The sequence below is a fragment of the Nycticebus coucang genome, chromosome X (assembly GCF_027406575.1).
Source record: "Nycticebus coucang isolate mNycCou1 chromosome X, mNycCou1.pri, whole genome shotgun sequence".
Taxonomy (NCBI): domain Eukaryota; kingdom Metazoa; phylum Chordata; class Mammalia; order Primates; family Lorisidae; genus Nycticebus; species Nycticebus coucang.
The window spans coordinates 126,515,096-126,535,574 of record NC_069804.1 but is presented as its reverse complement, the minus strand read 5'-3'; the positions used below and the strand labels follow the sequence as shown (position 1 = coordinate 126,535,574).

General features: G+C 36.7%; 1 non-coding gene across 1 annotated transcript; it reads right to left on the bottom strand.

Moving 5' to 3' along the window:
• Window positions 1-3,746: 3,746 nt before the first annotated feature.
• Window positions 3,747-3,879, bottom strand: LOC128578807 (small nucleolar RNA SNORA66). Its single transcript, XR_008377919.1, has one exon. It is a non-coding gene; the product is annotated as a small nucleolar RNA SNORA66 (small nucleolar RNA).
• Window positions 3,880-20,479: the final 16,600 nt, after the last annotated feature.

Below are 20,479 nucleotides of genomic sequence, written 5' to 3'. Positions count from 1 at the left end.
GTGGGTTTGGTATCTTGAGAGTGGGGTCCTTAAGGATGAATTTCAAACCCTCTCCTGTTCTCTCTTACCCATGTGAAGGCTTCCATCATGTTAATCATGCAGCAAGTAGGCCCTCATCAGATGAAGTCTCTCAAGCTTGGACTTTCCAGCCTCTAGACCTATAAGCCAAATAAATTTCTGTACATCATAGGTTACCCAGTCTGCGGTATTCTATAATAGAAGCATAAAATAGACCAATGCAGAATTACTATTTATTTGCTGTGTGAAGGAAGAGAAATTAGCAAACTAGATGTAGCAAAGTTGGAAAGCTAATTTACCTGATTTACTCACTGCCCTGTTTCATGATACATAAAAAAAAAGGTTATTCTCACAGAAAATACACTATATGTCAAATTATATTTATACCAAAACTTTCAAACTCATTCACTGACTACTTCACAAAAGTAGTAGTCTACAACTTGGTAATACATGGGTCATTATAAATTTTTAAGATACACAAAAATCAAGAAACATAAAATTTTTTCATATGAAGGTGCATCTTACAAAGGTATATGTGAATCCTAGTAAATGTGGAATATAAAGGTCTTAGCAAAATAACTAAGAAAATGCCACAAAAGCTATGTTAACTAGTGTGATGAAAATGTGTCAAACGGTCTATGAACCAAGTGTATGGTGCCCCATGATCATACTAATGTACACATCTATGATTTAATAAAAAATAAAAATTAAAAAAAGAAACATAAAATTTGCGCAGATGGAAACAAAGGAAGCCCTTCCAGCAACACCAGTAATCTGAGCAAGCTGAAACTTGCATGGGTGAATCAGAAAGGACACTGTTGACTGTGTTTCTTGGAAGTGAAATAATGGACCATAACACAGTCTTCCTCACTACTTTCATAGTGACCCACATAGTGACATGGCTGTAAGTAGACCTTTGCTTATGGTTGGAAAAGGTTTCTAATAGATAGCTGACACTCGTTAGTGGATTTCACGTTGTTCAGCAAATATTTATTGTATGCCTCTATGTGAAAGGAGCCATAAGGGATATAGCAAATACAAAGATAAGTAACACTTAATTCTTGATATTGAGAATGAGGTGGGGGAGACAGTCCAACAAATAAGTTTATGATACTATGAAAAAGATACTATGAGACACTTAAGAGGAGAAACGTAGCCCAAACTGAGGATTCAGAAATAAGCTGAATCACAAAGGAGGAGCTAGAGACAACCAAGTGAAGAAAGGTGGTAATGAAATTCCAGAGAGTGGGCAAAACATAAGCAACGGGGTAGTAGTAGCTTGGTGCAGAATATAAAAGTGTACAGATGCAAAAAGAAGATTCCCACTGCTATTTATTATGATGTACAAATGAAAAATGATGAATGAAAGCAAGGGCTCATGTCAGGAGTTAAATCCTCTATTATGGGAGAACATACCCATATCAATAAATTCACCCTTTCCAACATTTTCTCTTGCCTTCCCTTGATCCAACACCTTTTTGATCCAGTACCTTATACAGGCTGAGTATCCTTTATCCAAAATGCTTGGGACCAGAAGTGTTACACATTTCAGATTGTTTCAGACTTTGAAATATGTGCATTCCTTGTTCATCATCCCTAATCTGAAAATGCAAAATCCAACATGTTCTAATGAGCTTTTCCTTGGAGTATCCCTTCAACACTTCAAGAAGTTTCAGATTTTGGAGCATTTCAGGCTTCAAATTTTTGGATTAGTGATCCCAAATCTGTATATCCTGCCAGTTTCTGCTAGTATGTGTGGGCTAGGACCTGCGGCTCCTTTTGATATGTAGTCCCTTTCTTCCCTTAATAGGCCTTTGTTTTGTTTCATTTTGTGAAATGACTCTAGTTTTATGCCCAGTGGTCAAGATGGGAGGTCGGAAAAGATCCTGATACAGAGGCAAATTGACTTACAAGGCAGAAGCCTCTATACAGTCTCCAAGCAAAGGAAGGGGGATAGCCTTTGACAAGGAGAAGTGAGGTACTTCAGGGGAATCTAAGAATTTTGAAGTTTTTGATGAATCAGTACAAATTTTCCTATCTGCCAGTATCAGGGTGCCATCTTTCCCAACCAGGGCTCTGATATTCACAAGTAGATATTTCAGGCCTAAGCATTCCATATTTTTAGAACTTCTGTTAACTCTTAAATTTAAGTCCTGAAAAAAAAAAAAGTTTAACTTTTTCTGTCCTCTAACTGCAGGATATAACAAATTCTATTTACATGCTTCCAAAGAGTTCTTAGGACTTTCATACTTGAACTTCATTTGTGATGAATTACCTTTAGCCTTTCCTTGATTCCTTGCTCTCCTTATTTGTTTTTACCAAAATCCATTTGATTCCCTTATCCTTATTAATAGTACCCCACCTAAACCTTTAAAAAACCTGAAATACTGCAACATTTCCCTTTTATCAGTATTCCATCCCACTTTATAACCTTGGAAAATTTTAATAATTTCATCCATGCCGGCGATTATTAGTGCTTCACCTAGCCCTAGCAAGGAGAACCCTAATTGCTAACTAATCAGCAGGATATCTACCTACAAAATCCCATTTTAGAGTCTGCTTCCTTTAACTATTCCTGGAACCATCCATCTTAGGTGGGGTTACCTAGGAAACAGACCCTGAGGCAGAGATTTGCATTTAGGAAGTTTATTGGCAAGTGACCTTGTGATCAAACACCTGTGGGGAAGTAAAAGAAACAGGATTATACAAAGGGAGGCAGTGACCTGTGAGGCAGTCTCAACAAAGGCCTCTGCTAATCTTGCTGAGAAGGTTGGAACTGGGTTGCTGATACTTCTATCTTAATGTGAATAGACTTTTCCAAAGTCAATCATTTTTTGAGGAAGAAGCAAATCACCACATAGAAAACTAAAGTTTAAAAGGTGAGTCGTAAGCAATAGCAACAGGAAAAATATGTGAGATAAAAAAAGGTTGAAATGCACTACCTAGAAGGCCACATGTGACCCAGGGGAATGAAAATCGGGTCCATGGGTCTAGCCACCCTTTCTATGTGCAGATGCTCCTTTCATTATCACTTTTTTTTTTTTTTTTTTGAGACAGAGTCTCACTATGTTGACCTCGGTAGAGTGCTGTGACGTCACAGCTCACAGCAACCTGAAACCCTTGGGCTTAAGCGATTATCTTGGCTCAGCCTCCCAAGTAGCTGGGACTATAGGTGCCCACCACAACGCCCAGCTATTTTCTTGTTGCAGTTCTTTTAGTTGGCCCAGTCTGGATTCAAACCCGCCACCCTCGGTGTATGTGGCTGGCGCCATAACCACTGTGCTACAGGCACCCAGCCTCATTATCATCTTGAAAGAGCTAGATTTGAATTTATTAAGGGCACTGGCTGATTTCCTATCCCTTCCTTGGAAGCTGAGATACTAGTTTCTTATCACGACAACTGATAAAGGCATTTCTGTTTTCACCTTCATCATCCTCAGCAGTCTTCTGAGAACTTGAATGAGTTGTATAATGAATACTGATCACAGCAGTTTGCATTTGTACCTTTCCAAGTGCTTTCAGAATCTTACCACAAAGTAGCGCAAATAGTCCTGGAATATAATCCTGAAACACAGGCACCGGATTCCTACTGTGTGAGTTTGGGCAAGCATGAATATCAGTGATCCTCTAAAATGTAAGGCTGCTTTATATGATTTCTTAGTTCTCTTTCAGCAATGACACCATTTGATGTTCTTCCCTAATTTATTTATTTATTTTTCTTCTTCTTATCCTGTACTAGGATAGAATGGGCAACCTCAGTAACATCTGAGGCTAATACATTCCTATCACCATAATTACTTTAGCAAACCTGGTTCCCTTAGCTCCTGCCACATCATGCAGAGACAGTGATAGAGTTTGCACTTCTTCCCTAATTTAATAGCTTCTATAAATGAGTAAAATGGGTAAGATAGGTCTAATGAACTTCATTTGACAGCTGAGGAGACTGAGGCACAGGTAGGCAAAGTGATTTTCCCAAGGTTGCAAAACTAGTTGGAACTGGAAATTGGGTTCTTCCTGCAATTTTAAGATCTCCCTGATGGATATAATAACAAAGGTTATTTTGTCCAGTAGAGAAAATAAAAGGTCTAAATGTTGCTTGGGACCCAGGCAATGAAGCCCGCCTTAATGGATGCTAACATTCCTGTAGGGTAGTGAGAACCGATAAGAAAAGCTAGGCCATATGTCCTCAACTGCTTCAAGTCAGGGCCCAGGGAAATTTTATATAGACACACAAATAAATAAATGTGTGTGTGCGTGTGTGTGTGTGCGTGTGTGTGTGTGTGTGTTTGCTTCTATGGCATTTAATGAAAAAAAGCAACAAACATCTCCATTCCAATATGATACACTCAACAGAGGACACAAAAATACAATAGACATAGTCCTTGTTTGTAAGAATCTTGAAAATTATAGAAAAGTCAAATGCACTAACATAAAATATTGACAAGAGAATGTAAGTCAGATGATTGGCTTGGAAGGAGATATAAGAAAAAGTCTTCTGTCATTTACCCCATTCAGGGAGAAGAGGGCTACAATCCAAATTGTTATCAATGTGTTGATACCCGCACATTTATCCCTAAAAATTATCTCTCTTTCTTTATCTCTCTTTCCCTTCTACCCTCTGACACAGAAATGATGGAGGGCTGTGACTTTTATCCTTTACCAATGACATAAATACAGCCTACTCTCAAAGTAAGAAATAAGCTCCTATGAAATGTGGTCTTCCAGGAGCTATTTCTTATGACCCACAAGATTTAGAATAGTCCTGTGAGATTACAAGATACCGAAAGGCACTTCCAAAATATGAAGTATTATGCAGATGAAAGAGATTTCAACAATACTAATTACTGTTATTATTTAAGCAAAGCTTTGTTGATCTGAGTATAATACATTTAGCACAATGACTGTGCCTGCACAAGGGCTCTCTCTGGTTTCTGTCCCTGAAACAGTTGCTCTCTATAATGAATGAACTAGACTATATTGTGCACTAAAAGGAAAGCTGAGTTAAACTAAATTATTAGCAATTCTTTTGTTCTGCATTCAAGAAGCAATTACTCTTGAATTATGTGAGCCGGCCTCCTTTCCCATGCCCTACATTCCAAAGCAGAAAATAAAATCCCACCCCAAGTTCCTAGATTCAAAATACCAAGTGCACAATGCCCCAAACCAATGGGATCCCAATACTTTAAATAACTATACATAATGTATAAAAATGTTCATGTTTTATATAAACATATATAATATATAGAATCTATACCTTATATAAAATATAAGTGTTTGTGTGTGTTTCACATCATTAGTTCTTTAATGTCAAACCTAAGAGTTTTCCCTTTGAATCCCGCAAACTTTGACTTCTGACAGAGATTGGATCAGGTGCCTTGCACAGAGTAGGAACTCAAAAACATGGATTGTTTCATTTCTAAATGAATGAAACAATCCATGTTAATTGAGTATTCAGAAAAAGCTGAGTAAAGCCAATCGACTGAGTTAGTCAATTGGTTGCTATAGCAACCTTTTCCTGATTGGAAAGAAATCATAGCAGGGTTGGGAGCAGATTTTACACAAACTGGTGATGGGGAGAGAGGATAAAAGCAGCATGATCTTTTCTTCATTTTTTTCCTGTTTGGGGAATGAATTAATAGGTAGATAGAAAAGGCAATTTGTGGTTTTCACTGAGATTAGCAAGGGAGTTCTCTTTCAGGAGAGGGACCAGCTATTTTAATAAGAAACTTTTTTCTTGACTGAGTTCTGCCCTTAGTAACTCTCAATAAACACAGGTGGAAGGAGAAAGTACTATAATGAGTTTTAGTGCTAAGCTTGTGAGAGGCTTGCTGAAGGCTGTAAACAAACAGGCAAAGGACGCAAAGATGTTCATTGTCTGGAACCACTCTTGGTGAGAAAAAGTAATTATTTTTGTTAGTTTGTTTTGCTTTTAGTTTAGTTTAGTTTTGTTTGTTTCTTGGCTAGAAAAAGAACATCCAAAAGAAATTTAGGCACATTATAATTTTAAAGAGTTTTTTCTTTGAGCAAACAGCTATTCATGAATAGGGCAACTTCAGACCCCAGGCAGTTCTGGGCTCCACCGAGGGGGTGCAAAGGGAAAACATTTATAAGGTATTCAAAGAAGCAGGACAAAGAAAATATTTGACTGGTTAATGTGGAAATTCCCCAGTTAGAGGTTGGTGATTTCTGATTGGTAAAGTGTCTAGTAAGAGATTAGTTAGTTTCTGATTGGTTAAGAAGTGACTCTGATTTTGGTTCAGTTTGGTTACTCTGGTGCCCAAAATGCTGGAGACATCTCAACCTATGAGCCTCCCATTTAATTTTTTTTAACTATAGTGATTGAATAACAGGTGAATTAATGACAGAATTTTAAATGGATATCAACTTATGACTATATATGCATGCTTATTACTTCTAGAATTGTATACTAACAAGGCATTGCTAAATAACAGGCAGATATGATTTTGTGATGCTGTTTTCATAAAGAATCAAGACAGTATAATGGAAGGAGCTCTGGAAGAGAAGTCAGAACGTCAGAGTGACAACTCCATCACTTACCAGTTAGGTGGTCACCCAAGCACTTTGAACATCAGATTCTGTAAATGTTACAGGAAAAAAAAATGTGGCTGATATTGGCTTCTCTGCTTACTTCACAAGTAGTTATAAGAATCACATGAATTGATCTATGTGTATAATGATAAAATTAGTGTATGCATATAAGAGGGCATGCAGCCTGTGCAGTTGTATGGTGTCCTATACTTAGAAGGGCTCCACACTTAGTTTAATACTCTATTGTCACTATCTTGAAATTATTAATAATTTTTGAACAAATGGCCCCCACTTTTATTTTGCACATGAATGTACCCATTATATAGCCATTCTTGAATATGAGATATTATTAGAAAGAAATATTTGCTTATAGAAGAAGCAGTATTTGTTAATTCTTTAAAATCTAGGCAGTTCACCCATATTGTTATTTGAATTTCAAACAAGACAGAATGGAAAAGATTAACAAATGATACAATATGAGGAATTTTTAAATGATACACTATGAGCATTCTTTTTGTATAAAGAAAATCACAGAGGTCAAATTGAGGTTAAATAACAAGATACGTATGAGCAATTTTTAAATGATACACTATGAGCATTCTTTTTGTATCAAGAAATCACAGAGGTCAAATTGAGGTTAAATAACAAGGTTGATTTTAATAATAATTAAAGTCTAAGTGGGAGAAATAATTGTGTATCTCAATCTGCATCAGCTTATATTAAACCTTGTTTGGATCATTTCAGAGGGAATAGAGTTGTGTACATTTATCTCAGCTCCATCATCGTCAGAAGGCTAGGAGGAAATGACAACTCTCAGTTTACCTGCTGTTTTTTTAACCCTACTTTCATGGTAGGAATTTTTTGATTGTTATAGTTAAACTTACTAGGCCACGATATATTGTAGCTTTCTACTGAAACCCTACAATGACATTTATTCTCTATGGTACCATCTAAGATAGCTCATGTCTATGAAGACGAAAGAGTAGAAATGCAAATGTATAAAGGTCCAATATATAACCTTATTGTGTGATGCCTTCTTGTGGGAACTTAAGAAAAGCCCAGGGCCTTACTTAAATCCAACTATGGATTAAATTGTGAAAAGTAAAAAAGACAATGTTTTTGCTAGGAAATATAAAATGGAAGAAAATATATCCAATGTACTCAATACTATTATGAAACCAATATATAATCACCTACACATTCATACAAATGATAATACACAACTATAGTCCAGAAAGAAGGAAGGAAGAAGAGGGGGAGGAAGGGGAGGGGAAAGGCCAAGAGGAGGGAGGGTGCTTGGTGGGACCTCACCTAATGTGCACAATGAAATGGTACATTTGGGGAGGGGAGAGGGGAGGACAGGTGGCTGGAGGGTAATCGGTGGGACCACACATACGGTGCATCTTACAAGGGCACATGTGAAATTTACTAGGTGTAGAATATAAATGTCTTAACACAATAACTAAGAAAATGCTGTGAAGTCTATGTTAACCAGTTTTCATGAAAATATTTCAAATTGTATATAAAACCAGCACATTGTACCCCATAATTGCATTAATGTACACAGCTATGATTTAATAATAAAAAAGAGTAGAGTATAAATGTCCTACCACAACAAATAAGTGAGGTGATGCTTATGTTAATTAACTTGATGCAGCATTCCACATTGTATATCAAATCAGCACATTGTACCCCATAAATGCATTAATGTACATAGTTATTGTTTAATAAAAAAATGAAAAAAAGAAATATATGATCTGTGAAATTCACCTTATTTTCAAATATTTTGCACACTTTCTCTCACTCATAGACACTAATGACTTTCTTACACTAAAATTCAGTTGCTGAATTTGAGTGTAGACAAGGCTCTAGATAGATTAACCCAAGTTCTTCCTTTGACAAATAAAAAGAAAGGCTGACTTCTGAATAAAGCATGCACATTTAATTAAAAAGGTAAAAGTCAATTAAACAGGGAAGACATTCCTAAAGCTAAATAGAAGTTATAATTTCTGAGATGAAATTTTATGTAGACGGGTAGCGCCTGTGGCTCAGTCGGTAAGGCGCCGGCCCCATATACCGAGGGTGGCGGGTTCAAACCCGGCCCCGGCCAAACTGCAACCAAAAAATAGCCGGGCGTTGTGGCGGGCACCTGTAGTCCCAGCTACTCGGGAGGCTGAGGCAAGACAATCGCTTAAGCCCAGGAGTTGGAGGTTGCTGTGAGCTGTGTGAGGCCACAGCACTCTACCGAGGGCCATAAAGTGAAACTCTGTCTCTACAAAAAAAAAATAAATAAAAATAAAAGAAATTTTATGTAGAAATCACCAATTAATGAAAAAAAATTACCTGATTTCTTACTGAAAAATGAGAGGGTGCTGAGTACAGGTTTATGTGTGTGTCTTCCCTACTATCTCTCTATGAAAAAAAATAGCCTAGTAGATATTTGAGTTAAAAACACCTTTGTGACCATCAAATATGTGAAATCAACCATCTGAAATTCTTTTACTAGTTTTACTGCATAATGTAGCCTCACTCTAAATCATAGATGGGTAATTCATTTGATACACATTTAGTTTTTGTAGAATACATGTGTGGCAAAATAAGTGATAGGTAAAAATAAATATAATCTAGATTGGCCAGGTGGTATATGAAATTCATTCGCAATGCCTGAGCTATTTTTTTCTTGCCCAAATAATGAGCAATTTTAAATATAAATGGATTCACTTCACACACAACATGGCTGGCACCCACTGCCCACACAAAATGAACTTCTCAAGCAAAACATTGGGTCAAAAATGAAATGTTATGTGTGTAAGTAAGTGTACCCGTGTCATGTCAGCTATTTGTCTGCTTGAAAGCTGAATAATTATGATTGATATCATTTAAAATAACCTTCAGGGCATATTGAAATAACCTGTGGCAGTAGTCATAGGACTCAACTGTTAGAAACAAGGGTCCAGCCTTTCATTTGGTAAAATATTAATAGCACACAAGTGAGTCTTTGAGGGGCTCCTACTTTGTCTTGGGTCCACTTCTGCTTTTTGCCCCCTCTGATTCTGGCTTCAAACATCTCCCTATGGAAATACTCCATCTGGCATCAAACAACCAATAATGCAGTTTTCATTTTGGTCTCTTATTCCTCATCAGATTTAGGATTTGGATTGGTTATCCAACACCTGTGGCAGAATCTTGCTATTTTTGGCATCTAACTAGAAAGCTAAATCAAATCTCCTCACTGGATGAATTTCTGGAATGATCAAACTAATGTGCTACTCCTCTAAAGGTGCTACATGGCCATTAAGATTTGAAATCATCCCTTCTTTCCAAAGTATTTCTTTCCGAAAGGAGACTATTATCTCCCTGAAGCTGGTTTATCATTGACTTCAGAAATAAGAAACTCAGTAATTGAATCTCCCTCAAATATTTCTTACATACTAGCATGTGAAGATTTCTTTCTGCTGCTTTAATTTCATTTCTGCCTAACCTCAGTTCTGCTTAGTTTTTGAAACCTTGCAAGATTTTAGCCCAAAGGTGTTAGGAAATTTAATATTTCATAGCAACTGCTCACGAGTTTAAAAAGGAAGTAATAAAATTGGATAACTAGTATTTCTGCTTCCTACTAATTACTTTGGAGCAGTAACAATGGATATGTATGACTACACCAAAAGTTGTTCCTAACTTCCTGTGTCTTAGGCTTGCAGAATTCTAAAAATACTGAATCTTCTGAAATTCACCTTGTCAGTAACTAATGTTCCACGCTACACTTTCCCATTTTAAGGGCCGGTCCTTTCACCAGAATGTGAAATGGACAATGCATTTCGCATATCCTCCCCAGCGTCCAGTGCCACTGTGACATCCTCTTTGGATCTGCCTCCTCCTATCAGGGAACAGTTGGGCTCTACTGGAGACCTTTTGTTAGCATCTTCATTTAGAGCAATGCTACTCAAAATACAGTCTATAGACCGGTACTGCTCTGGCACTGGCCAGGTAAGTACAGAAATTCACAAGAAGCATTTAGAAAATGTTACAGCCATGTATAGGGGATGGGAGATTTGGTCCTTTTTTTTTAAATAGCTGGAAAACTACTGTCTTAGTGTCTGGTTCTGATGGACCAGATTTCCATCACATGTACTGCAAGGTACTGGGATGAATATGTTACTCTTAAGATGCAACTTATTCATTGTTTGATAGGAATATTACGGAGGCCCAAAGAAATAATAATAAAAAGTATTGCTATCAAGATTATAATTCACTCAGAAAATGGTATAAGGAGGAAAGATAGAATTTTATAAAGCACAAGACAAAATACGGCATACTACCCGAGGAACTCAGTTGAGGAAGCTACTAGGCTAAATGGTATATTAGGCAGTGCAGGATGGCCTTTGTTTCCTATCACAAACTTTATATGTACATACATACTTGTGTAATTTTTGCAAAATCAAATTATTCCTGAGTTCCTCCCAAGTTAAAAGTTATGAGCTTAGATTTATTCTGTGCTAAAAGAGTGAAATATACTTTCTCACTGGAGCCAAGATCTTGTCTGACTGTCATAAATTGTTTCCCCCGCAAAAAGAAATGCTATCTCAGGAGGAATTATATTTTACTTTCTTTACTTTAAGGCAGGATCAGGCCCACCAGTTTCTGATGCTGGTGGTGAGAATAGATTGCTTCCGTAAGTAGCAGTACAACCTCTTCTTTCTGGAAAAATCACAGAGGTTTTATATCAAGTAACAATATTTTTTAGTCTTACAAAGAAGCCAAGGACTTGAACAATTGTCACTCTGCCTCCTTGGAGTGACAGTAAATCACTGGATCAAATCTGACCCCCATCTTCAGGTGAAATGGAGAGGATAAGTAGCTAGAACTGAAGTTTATTTAAGTTAGTAAACAATTTTGGCTCTGTTCTTGTTAAAGCAGTAGCAAAGTAGATGAAAAAGTACCTTGTCACTTGAGTTGCATTAGAATGACATTAATTTGGGTTCTTCCATTTGGAGGAAAGTAAATATTTCTTCTGGTGTTGTAAGCTCCTAAAAGGAATATTTTCAATACCATTCTCTGTGAGTGTTTTGTTTTGTTTCCCCAAGCCTAAAATAACACAGAGAAAACACACCAAAGGTAAATAAAGGTCCCCAGGTACTGGCACATTCCTTAAGAAAAGTTCACATTGTCTTCCCACAAACCCAATTCAGCTGCTCTGTCTTAAAATTATTCCTAGAAATGCTATCTTCATGAAGGAACAAAGTCACTACAGAAACAAAACCATCTGATGTGTTATGAACATTTCAGGGCTGTGTTTCAGTGGGAATATTTCTAAATATGACTGTTTCAGTGGGAATATTTCTAAATGTGACCATCGCATCCTGACAATCAAGGAGGTAGTAAATTAACTAAATCTTATGAGTTGAATTAGGAAACAGATGATCTGCAAAGCATTTCCCTGAACCACAAGCAGACTCCTTTGTCCAAACTCAAAGGTTGAAAGCATTTTGGTACTCAGTCTTATTCTGCTTTACAAATATAAAAAGCATTTAAAATCCTGTAGCTGTCTCTGAGGCTTATATACTTTACCAAATGGATCTTCACAGGGATCTTAAACAGGAATAAAACATTCTTTCTAATGTTTACAGCAAGCTAGAGAAAAGGCATAACACTAAAGACTTAACACTAAAGACTTATTCCAACTAATAATTCAGTAGCAAATTATTTTTGCTAAATTATTATTTCTTTTAAACAATGAATTGAGGAATCTAAGGCCCCCAAGTCATGTATCTTTCCGATCAGGAATTTTCCCTTGGGATACTTAGGGATGGAGGTATAGCATCTTTCAGATCTGTAAAAGACTGCAATAGCCTTTCAGTTTTCCTGCCTAGGACTAGTCAAGCCTAGGAAGTTGGCCAACTAGGCTTTCTTTCAGAAATCTGGCTTTCTTATTTTCTGAATGCTCTATTCGTCTCTGTACTTAACTGCTTTCTTGGCTTTCATCCATTGCTCTGTCTTAAAATCTTATTTATACATGATCCCTGGCCCTTGGTTATTTATTTCTTTTTATTATTTTATATCACTTTCTTATCTTCTAGCTTTTAGACATAATCTATAGCTATTCTTCTTATTTATTCTTCCCCTTATCTCCTATACTTTCTCTTAGCATTACTGGTGCTGACTCATAGACCTTTTCTTTTCATCATTATTCTCCATGACCTTGCATTATAGCTGAAGAATAGGATGGATTTGTACCATACTATTAATATATTCCATTCAGCAGTAGCAAAGTAGAGGGAAGTCTGAGTGAAAGATTACCATTTTAAGTTGGCTAGGTACTTCTTTGAATGCTTTTAGTTTGTGCCACATTATATATTAACATTTAATAAAGTAATAACATCAGAGCCTTAAAGCTATAAATTAATAATAGGTTACTTTCACAGTGCTTACCTCTCTAAGTTTATAGAACAAGGTATTTAGTCTTTATTACATATTTTTTTGAAGAAACACATTTACCTTTATACATTTTATGCATTCATGAGGACATCGGAAGATAAGTTTGGTAAGACTTAAAACATATGCAGTAAACTCAACTAGAAAGACTGACCTATTTTTGTCCTGGCACTCTAACTGGCAGAAACATTCATCTGATCTAAAGCACTTACTATCTGTACCACTTAGTCTATGGGTTCTTGATTTAGCTGTCACTTTTATTTTACACAGAAGGCTTTTCTTCCCACGCACAATCAAGCTCTATACTATCTCTCCATAAGTCATGTTTAGCATATCACTTTGTATAAGATAGGTGCTCAGTGTATTAACTGATAATCTGCAATGAATCCTGGAGACTGACAGAGGTTTTGGTAAGTCCTTTCAGAAGTCATTCTGAGGACCTCTAAAAAGATATATTTATCAAGGAATCTCCAGAGATGTTTATACGTCAACATAAACTCTCCAACTGGCTTTTCCTTTCTAAAACAGAACTAGAAAATGAGGAAGTTCAGCAAAGAATAAGAGTCATGATAAAAATGTTTTTTTCCCAAGTATAAAATCTTAAGCCTCCCTGAATACAGTTTGACAAGCTCATGATGAATTTGTGCTAATCATGTGCTAGACTCTTATATCTCAGCAACCAGTATATCCCAAATTTAAAGCAAAGTTATTGTGTGCTTATGTTTTTGCTTAATTTTATTTTCCCTTTCCTGTCAACAATTTCTTATTGTAGGCTGTACTTCATTGATTTAATACAAACACTATCTTGCACTTCTATGGTATAGCTGGCCAAGAGGATCCAGCAACTTGTTGAAAACATACTCATTGTACTTATGCATATTTTTATTTCTGCTTTATCTTTTGGTTTAATGGCAAAGCAACAGAAAGCACACATGTAAAATAGACATATGTGTTGGATATATGTGTACAGAACACATATGCAAAAATTGCCATGTAAAGTATATTATGCCTTTTAGTTGGCATCTCAAATTTCCATATATTATAAAATAGTGCAGAAAGTGTTTGGATATATTTTGAATTGTGATGCCAACATGAAGACAGTTTAACATTCACTAGAGAAAAAGGGCCAGTCTTAAGACATGCACAATAACCATTTGAACAAATGGTGTGATTTCATGAGCACTGATTAAAGAAATCTTTATGAAAAATTCTGAGAGCAGACGTTGGGGACAGAAGGATCCAAATTTTCCAGCTATTATTTTATTAGTTGTATAATTTTTAGTATATCACCTCCTCCGTCTGAGCCTTACTGTCCTTATCTCTGAAATAGGAGAGAATAATACATTTTATACTTGAGAATTAACTGAGATTACAAATACTCAGAAGTTACTAATTCCTTTTCCCCTTACTGATATCCTACCACAACGTCTAAAATTCCCAAATTAGATATTCATCTTATTGCAAGGTGACAATACTATAGACAATCTCTCTGAAAAGTTCGATATCTTTCAAAAGGCCAATACATTAAACAAAAATCTTAATACGTCTGATATTATTTCATGGGAAGACAGTTCTGGTAAAGAAAACACAGTTGTCAAGTTGGAGCACAACAATTGCTTCCAGAAATAAGCAAAACTTTGCAATTATGGGATGTAGTCAGTATGAGATCAGACAAATAAGTTTGCAGACTCATCCTAGAAAAAGGGCTACATACCTTATTCTGGCATATCAAAGGTCACCTTGTAGGTACTCCCCTCGGGAAGCTATGCACTGATGCCATTTACTACTCCACCCTTAAAAACAATTTTGGAACTCTTTTTCTGGAATGGCCATAAGAGCTGTCATCGTATAAACTCATCCTCAAAAAGTGCTACATACCCCATTCCTGAATATCACTATGGTCACCTTCAAAATACTCCTTTTGGACATCTGGTAACAATAATTATATTCAACAATGAGGTATGTAACACTTTTGCAAACTTAATTGTCAGACTCTGTATACTGAATGCCCAAATATAGAGAAAATATTGTTCAGTAAGGAAAAATTAGTATAGAAAAGATAGCTACTTATAGATTTTGTTAAGATTGGGTGGTAGTAGAAGGCAATGTTCTCAACATGGAAAGATGTTCGGATTTTCTATTTAGATGATTGAACTAATGAGAAGGAAACATGTTTCAGGCACATATTTTATGTACTTCACATAAGAATATAAAACCTTGGGGGTTGCACCTGTTGCATGATCGGAGATGAGAAAGAACATCAGCTCAAGAAGTAGGGCGCTGGCCCCATATTCCGGAGGTGGCGAGTTCAAACCAGGCCTGGGCCAAAAAAAACGGAAAAAAAAAAAAAAAAGAATATAAAACCTTGGGTGGCATCCTGTAGCTCAGTGGATAGGGCACCAGCCACATACACCAAGGCTGGCAGGTTTGATCCCCGCCAGCGCCAGCTAAAACAATAATAACAACAGCTACAACAACAAAAAAAGCCAGGCATTATGGTGGGCACCTGGAGTCCCATCTACCTGGGAGTCTGAGGCAAGAGAATCTCTTGAGCCCAGGAGTTTGAAGTTGCTGTGAGCTGTGATGCCACAGCACTCTACCCAAGGCGACAAAGTGAGACTCTATTTAAAAAAAAAAAAAAAAGACTATAAAACCTTAAGGCTTTCTGAATTGACTTTGATAACCTCATGATACATTTGTGCTAATGTATTTAAAGATTGTTTCATACGTAATGGACTCTTACACCACAGCAACCATGTCAGATTTCGTGCAAACATCATTGTGTGTTTATGCTTTTGCTTAACAGTTATTTTTCCTTTCCTATAAACAATTTCTTAGTTTGTTAATTTATTGTTCACCACAATTCTAAGAGGGAGAAGATGTTATCAGCTTCATTTCACAGGTAAGAAAACAATGCACAGGGCAATTTGGCACTTTTTCAAACACAGAACTTGTAAGTGGGTATGCAAGAATTTAAATCTAAACAGTCTGGCATCGGAGTCCATGCATTTAAACTTGAAGTCACAGTCAGTCTTGTTATTTTTATACCCAAAATATGCATTAATATCTTCCATTCTATATTCTTCAGGGATAAATAGTTATTATATTGGAAAGATCAACAAACTTAGCAGCATAAACCTGGGTTCTAGGCTGGGTTCTGTGAGCCACAGGGCCCTTGGACAGGTAATTTTCTTTCCTCTGGACCACATTTTCCTGATCTCTCAACTAATGGGTTTGAGCTAAATAATATCCCTTTCAATTCTGGGTCTGTGAAACATTATAGCGCGTAATTATTTTTAAAGTTATTCAGAATATTATTATGTATTTACTCCCAAAATGTTTCATGTGATTTGGATAACAATCACCCTAATCCTCTCTCTTTAGCAGCTATAGAATTTCAGTAGGAGTTATAACTGTATTTGAGCTTGGGAATATATAATTATAAGAGGCACATACTGCTGATCTTGATTACCATAGAAACACATTGAAGTTCTTCTCAGAATTCTTTGAACTTTTGAGTTTTTTCTCTTTCACTGAAGCATCAAGGTCTTTTTACTTATTTTCATTTTGAAATGGTTCAGTCACCAAGAAGAACTGTTGCTAACAATAATAGGTAGCATAGAGTCAGCCCCACGAAGGAAATTATGAATGGTCCACCATCCATTTAATGTTTTTTCCCCCAGCAGCAGCTTCACTTAAAATGGCATTTTTGGCATCGTAAGTCTCATGGAACAGCAGTCATTTCATCTTCATTTCTGTTCTCTTGGCAGATTTTTTTTTTTGGTACATTCAGACTGAAAAAATTATGGCTATTAATATGTTCTATTTAGTTTTATGTAGGATTAGGTATATTTGATGGACTTGCTGAACTAAGGCGGCAGCATTGTCATTTGATGCAGACATATAACTTTGTGTTTATCAACTGCAGTACCCAGAGTTAACCTACTGGTTTCAAAGATCAGTTTCCAAAATGAGGCTGTAAAGTTTTCCCAAGTTCGCCCTCTAAGTGAAAGCAAAAGAATTCTGAGTCACAGCAAAAGACCAAAAATTGATGTTAATGTACGTTCCTAAGAAGAAATCCAGACATGATTAATCTCGCTCTCCTGTGGGCCCCGCGGCACTTTGTTTCCACCTCAATTAAAGCACTCCCTGAATGTTGCTTTGAATTCAAGCTGTTCACATGCTTATCTTCCCTGCTAACTTAAAGTTCCCTGTGAATAGGAACTATAACCCTTGGTGAATATCTTCATAGCGCTAGCACAGCACAGAACACAAAATAGATGCCCAGTGCATAACAGCTGAATAAATCTTGTCAGATGTAGGAAGCTGTGCAGGAAAATTCCTTCTTTGAACTCAGTATAACTCCAGAGATTAATTTTCTACCATATTAAAGGGTGCAATGCCCACTGGGAGACAAAACCTAACATAAGGCCCTATTGTATTTTTGGCAGAGGTGTTGTCTGCTTTATGAAAATATATGGCATAAAAAGAGAAAGTACATGGCATATAGGAGCAATGCTGACCTGATGGTTAAGGTATATCGGCAACTGCTGAGAATGTATTGTCCCTGTCCCCAATTATTCACATTGTGGATGTAGGGAACAATGGGAGTTTCTCATTTGGAGACTTCTAGTCAGATCCGGGGAGCTCAGCAAATACCAAAATGAAGGGAAGAGGAGTAAGAAAAGATGGGGAAATTTTTTCTCCCACTTTTATGTCAAGGTGCAGCATTTATAATTGCAGCAGAACCCATCACTCCATCTTAGAAACCTAGGTGACAAGTGAAACAAGACAAAAGATGAGCTTGAGATTCTCCAGCAATGAGAATATCTGCCATATTTCTGTGGATCACAATATATTAGATAATACTGTTTAGCTGCAGCATGACTGTGTATATGGGAGACTGTTCTGAGTTGAATTGTGTCCCTTCAAAATATGTTCAAGTCCTCACAGCCTAGTAACCTTACTTGGCGATAGGATCTTTATAGAGGTAATCAAGTTAAAATAACATCACGTTCAGGTGGATCCTAATCCATTTGACTGTTTTCCTTATAAACATGGGAAATTTGACACGGAGGCAGATTTGCATAGAGGGAAGATGATGTGAAGGGACTTAAGGAGAAAATGGGCATCTACGCGCCAAGAATGGTGACTGGTCTGGAATAGATTCTTCCTTCACAGCCCTCAGAAGGAACTGACACCTTGATTTCAGATACCTAGCCTCCATAACTGTGAGACAATAAACTTCTGTTATTTAAACTACCCTGTTTGTGGTACTTTTAAGCCATCCTAGAAAACTAATCCACTGTTACATTATATAAATTCAGAATCCTGGATTAGAAAGGAGAAATCATGGATTCTGATTCCTTCTTTGCACCTTTGGTTAAAATCTATGACAGTCACATCAAAGAGTGGTTCATGTGCACAGGAATGAAAAAGCAATAATGTGGATAGCCTTGAGTGAATGATGTTTCTTTACCTTATTGTGAAATTATTTCTTATGACTGACCATAGCCACATATTTATTATAAATACAAACCTGTTTGTTTTTGCTTTATCTTTTGTGGGAGATGAATAACAACTGATCATCAGAAATATCCTTAAATTATTTGTGGGCTGAAACACCTACTTTAGCCTATATTAATGAAACAAAGCTAATACTTGCATCTCAATCCATGAAAGGTCTACTTTCTATTCCCTTAACAATTTTAGTCACTCTAATATGAATTATCTTCATTGTCTCAAATAATTTTTAAAAGAATTGTAGTGGTAGGGCGGCGCCTTTGGCTCAAAGGAGTAGGGCGCCGGCCCCATATACCGGAGGTGGTGGGTTCAAACCCGGTCCCAGCCAAAAACTGGAAAAAAAAAAAAAAAGAATTGTAGTGGCCAAATAAGATAGAGGTTTTATGAGCCATGTACACAATATAACACATTCCAGGAACTTGGTCCTTCTCTCCGAATAGCTGGGACCTCAGCAAATGCCAAGATTAAGGGGGGAGTATCTTCTTTTTAGCTTGTGACCTTTCTTTTCCTTGAATAGATACCTAACTATGTATTATTCTCCTTCCTAAATAAGTGCTCTTTCTCTTGGTTGTTTTCCCCTGTTTTTCAGGACCTTTTTTCTGTTTGATAAAGATTATTTCATATTTTATTACTGTCTTTTAGAAAATGGCATTGGTATTTATGAATCTAATAGTATTGAATATTTATAAATCTAATCAGTGTGTTCTTATTCGTTATATCCAGTAAATTATTTAAGCATTAAATATTAATTGATTGTCTATAACTTGCGAGCACATTTCCAGATGCTACAAAAAATAAGGAATTGTTTTTATATTTAAGGAACCAAACATCACATATAGACCACACACAGGAGACAACAACCAAAGCAAAGAGACAACCTACACAATTTGAAAGGATATTTGCATATTTTGAATTAGAGAAAAGCTTGATAACTAGGATCTATAGAGAACTCAAATTAACCCACGTGAAAAAAGCCAACAATCCCATATATCAATGGGCAAGTGAGATAAATAGAACCTTCTTCAAAGAAGACAGACTAATGGCTAACAAACATGAAAAAATGCTCACGTCCCTAATTATTAGAGAAATGCAAATCAAAACCACCCTGAGATATCATCTAACTCCAGCTAGAATGGCCCACATCACAAAATCTCAAAACTGCAGATGTTGGCATGGATGTGGAGAGAAGGGAACATTTTTTCACTGCTGGTGGGACTGCAAACTAATTTTTTGGAAGGAAGTATGGAGAACCCTCAAAAAACTCAAGCTAGATCTCCCATTTGATCCTGCAATCCCATTACTGAGCATCTACCCAGAAGGAAAAAAAATCTTTTTTACCCATAAGGACACTTGCACTAGACTGTTAATCACAGCTCAATTTACAATCGCCAAAATGTGGAAACAGCCTAAATCCCCATCATCCCAGGAATGGATTAACAAGCTGTGATATATGTATACCATGGAATACCATTCAGCCATTTAAAAAGATGGAGACTTCACATCCTTTGTAGTAACCTGGATGGAAGTGGAACACATTTTTCTTAGTAAAGCATCACAAGAATGGAGAAGGGAGAATCCTATGTACTCAATTCTGACATGAGGACAATTAATGACCTAGTACATGGTGGGGGGTGAGGGAAAGGGAGAACAAAGACAAGGAAGGGGGGAGGGAAGAGCAGAGAGAGGGAAGGAGGGAGGTGGGTGGTGGTCATGGTGTGTGACACACCTTTTGGGGGCGGGACACAATTATAAGAGGGACTTTACCTAACAAATGCAATCATTGTTACCTGGTTCTTTGAACCCTCAATGAATCCCCAACAACAACAACAAAAAAAGAACACACACATATGTATATAGTAAAAAATACAATACAACATGTGATGTGCCAAAAATAATATAGGCCTCTGCCTGTGAGAAATATGGCTAAGATTATGTAGGCAACACCTAATTGTCAATCGAA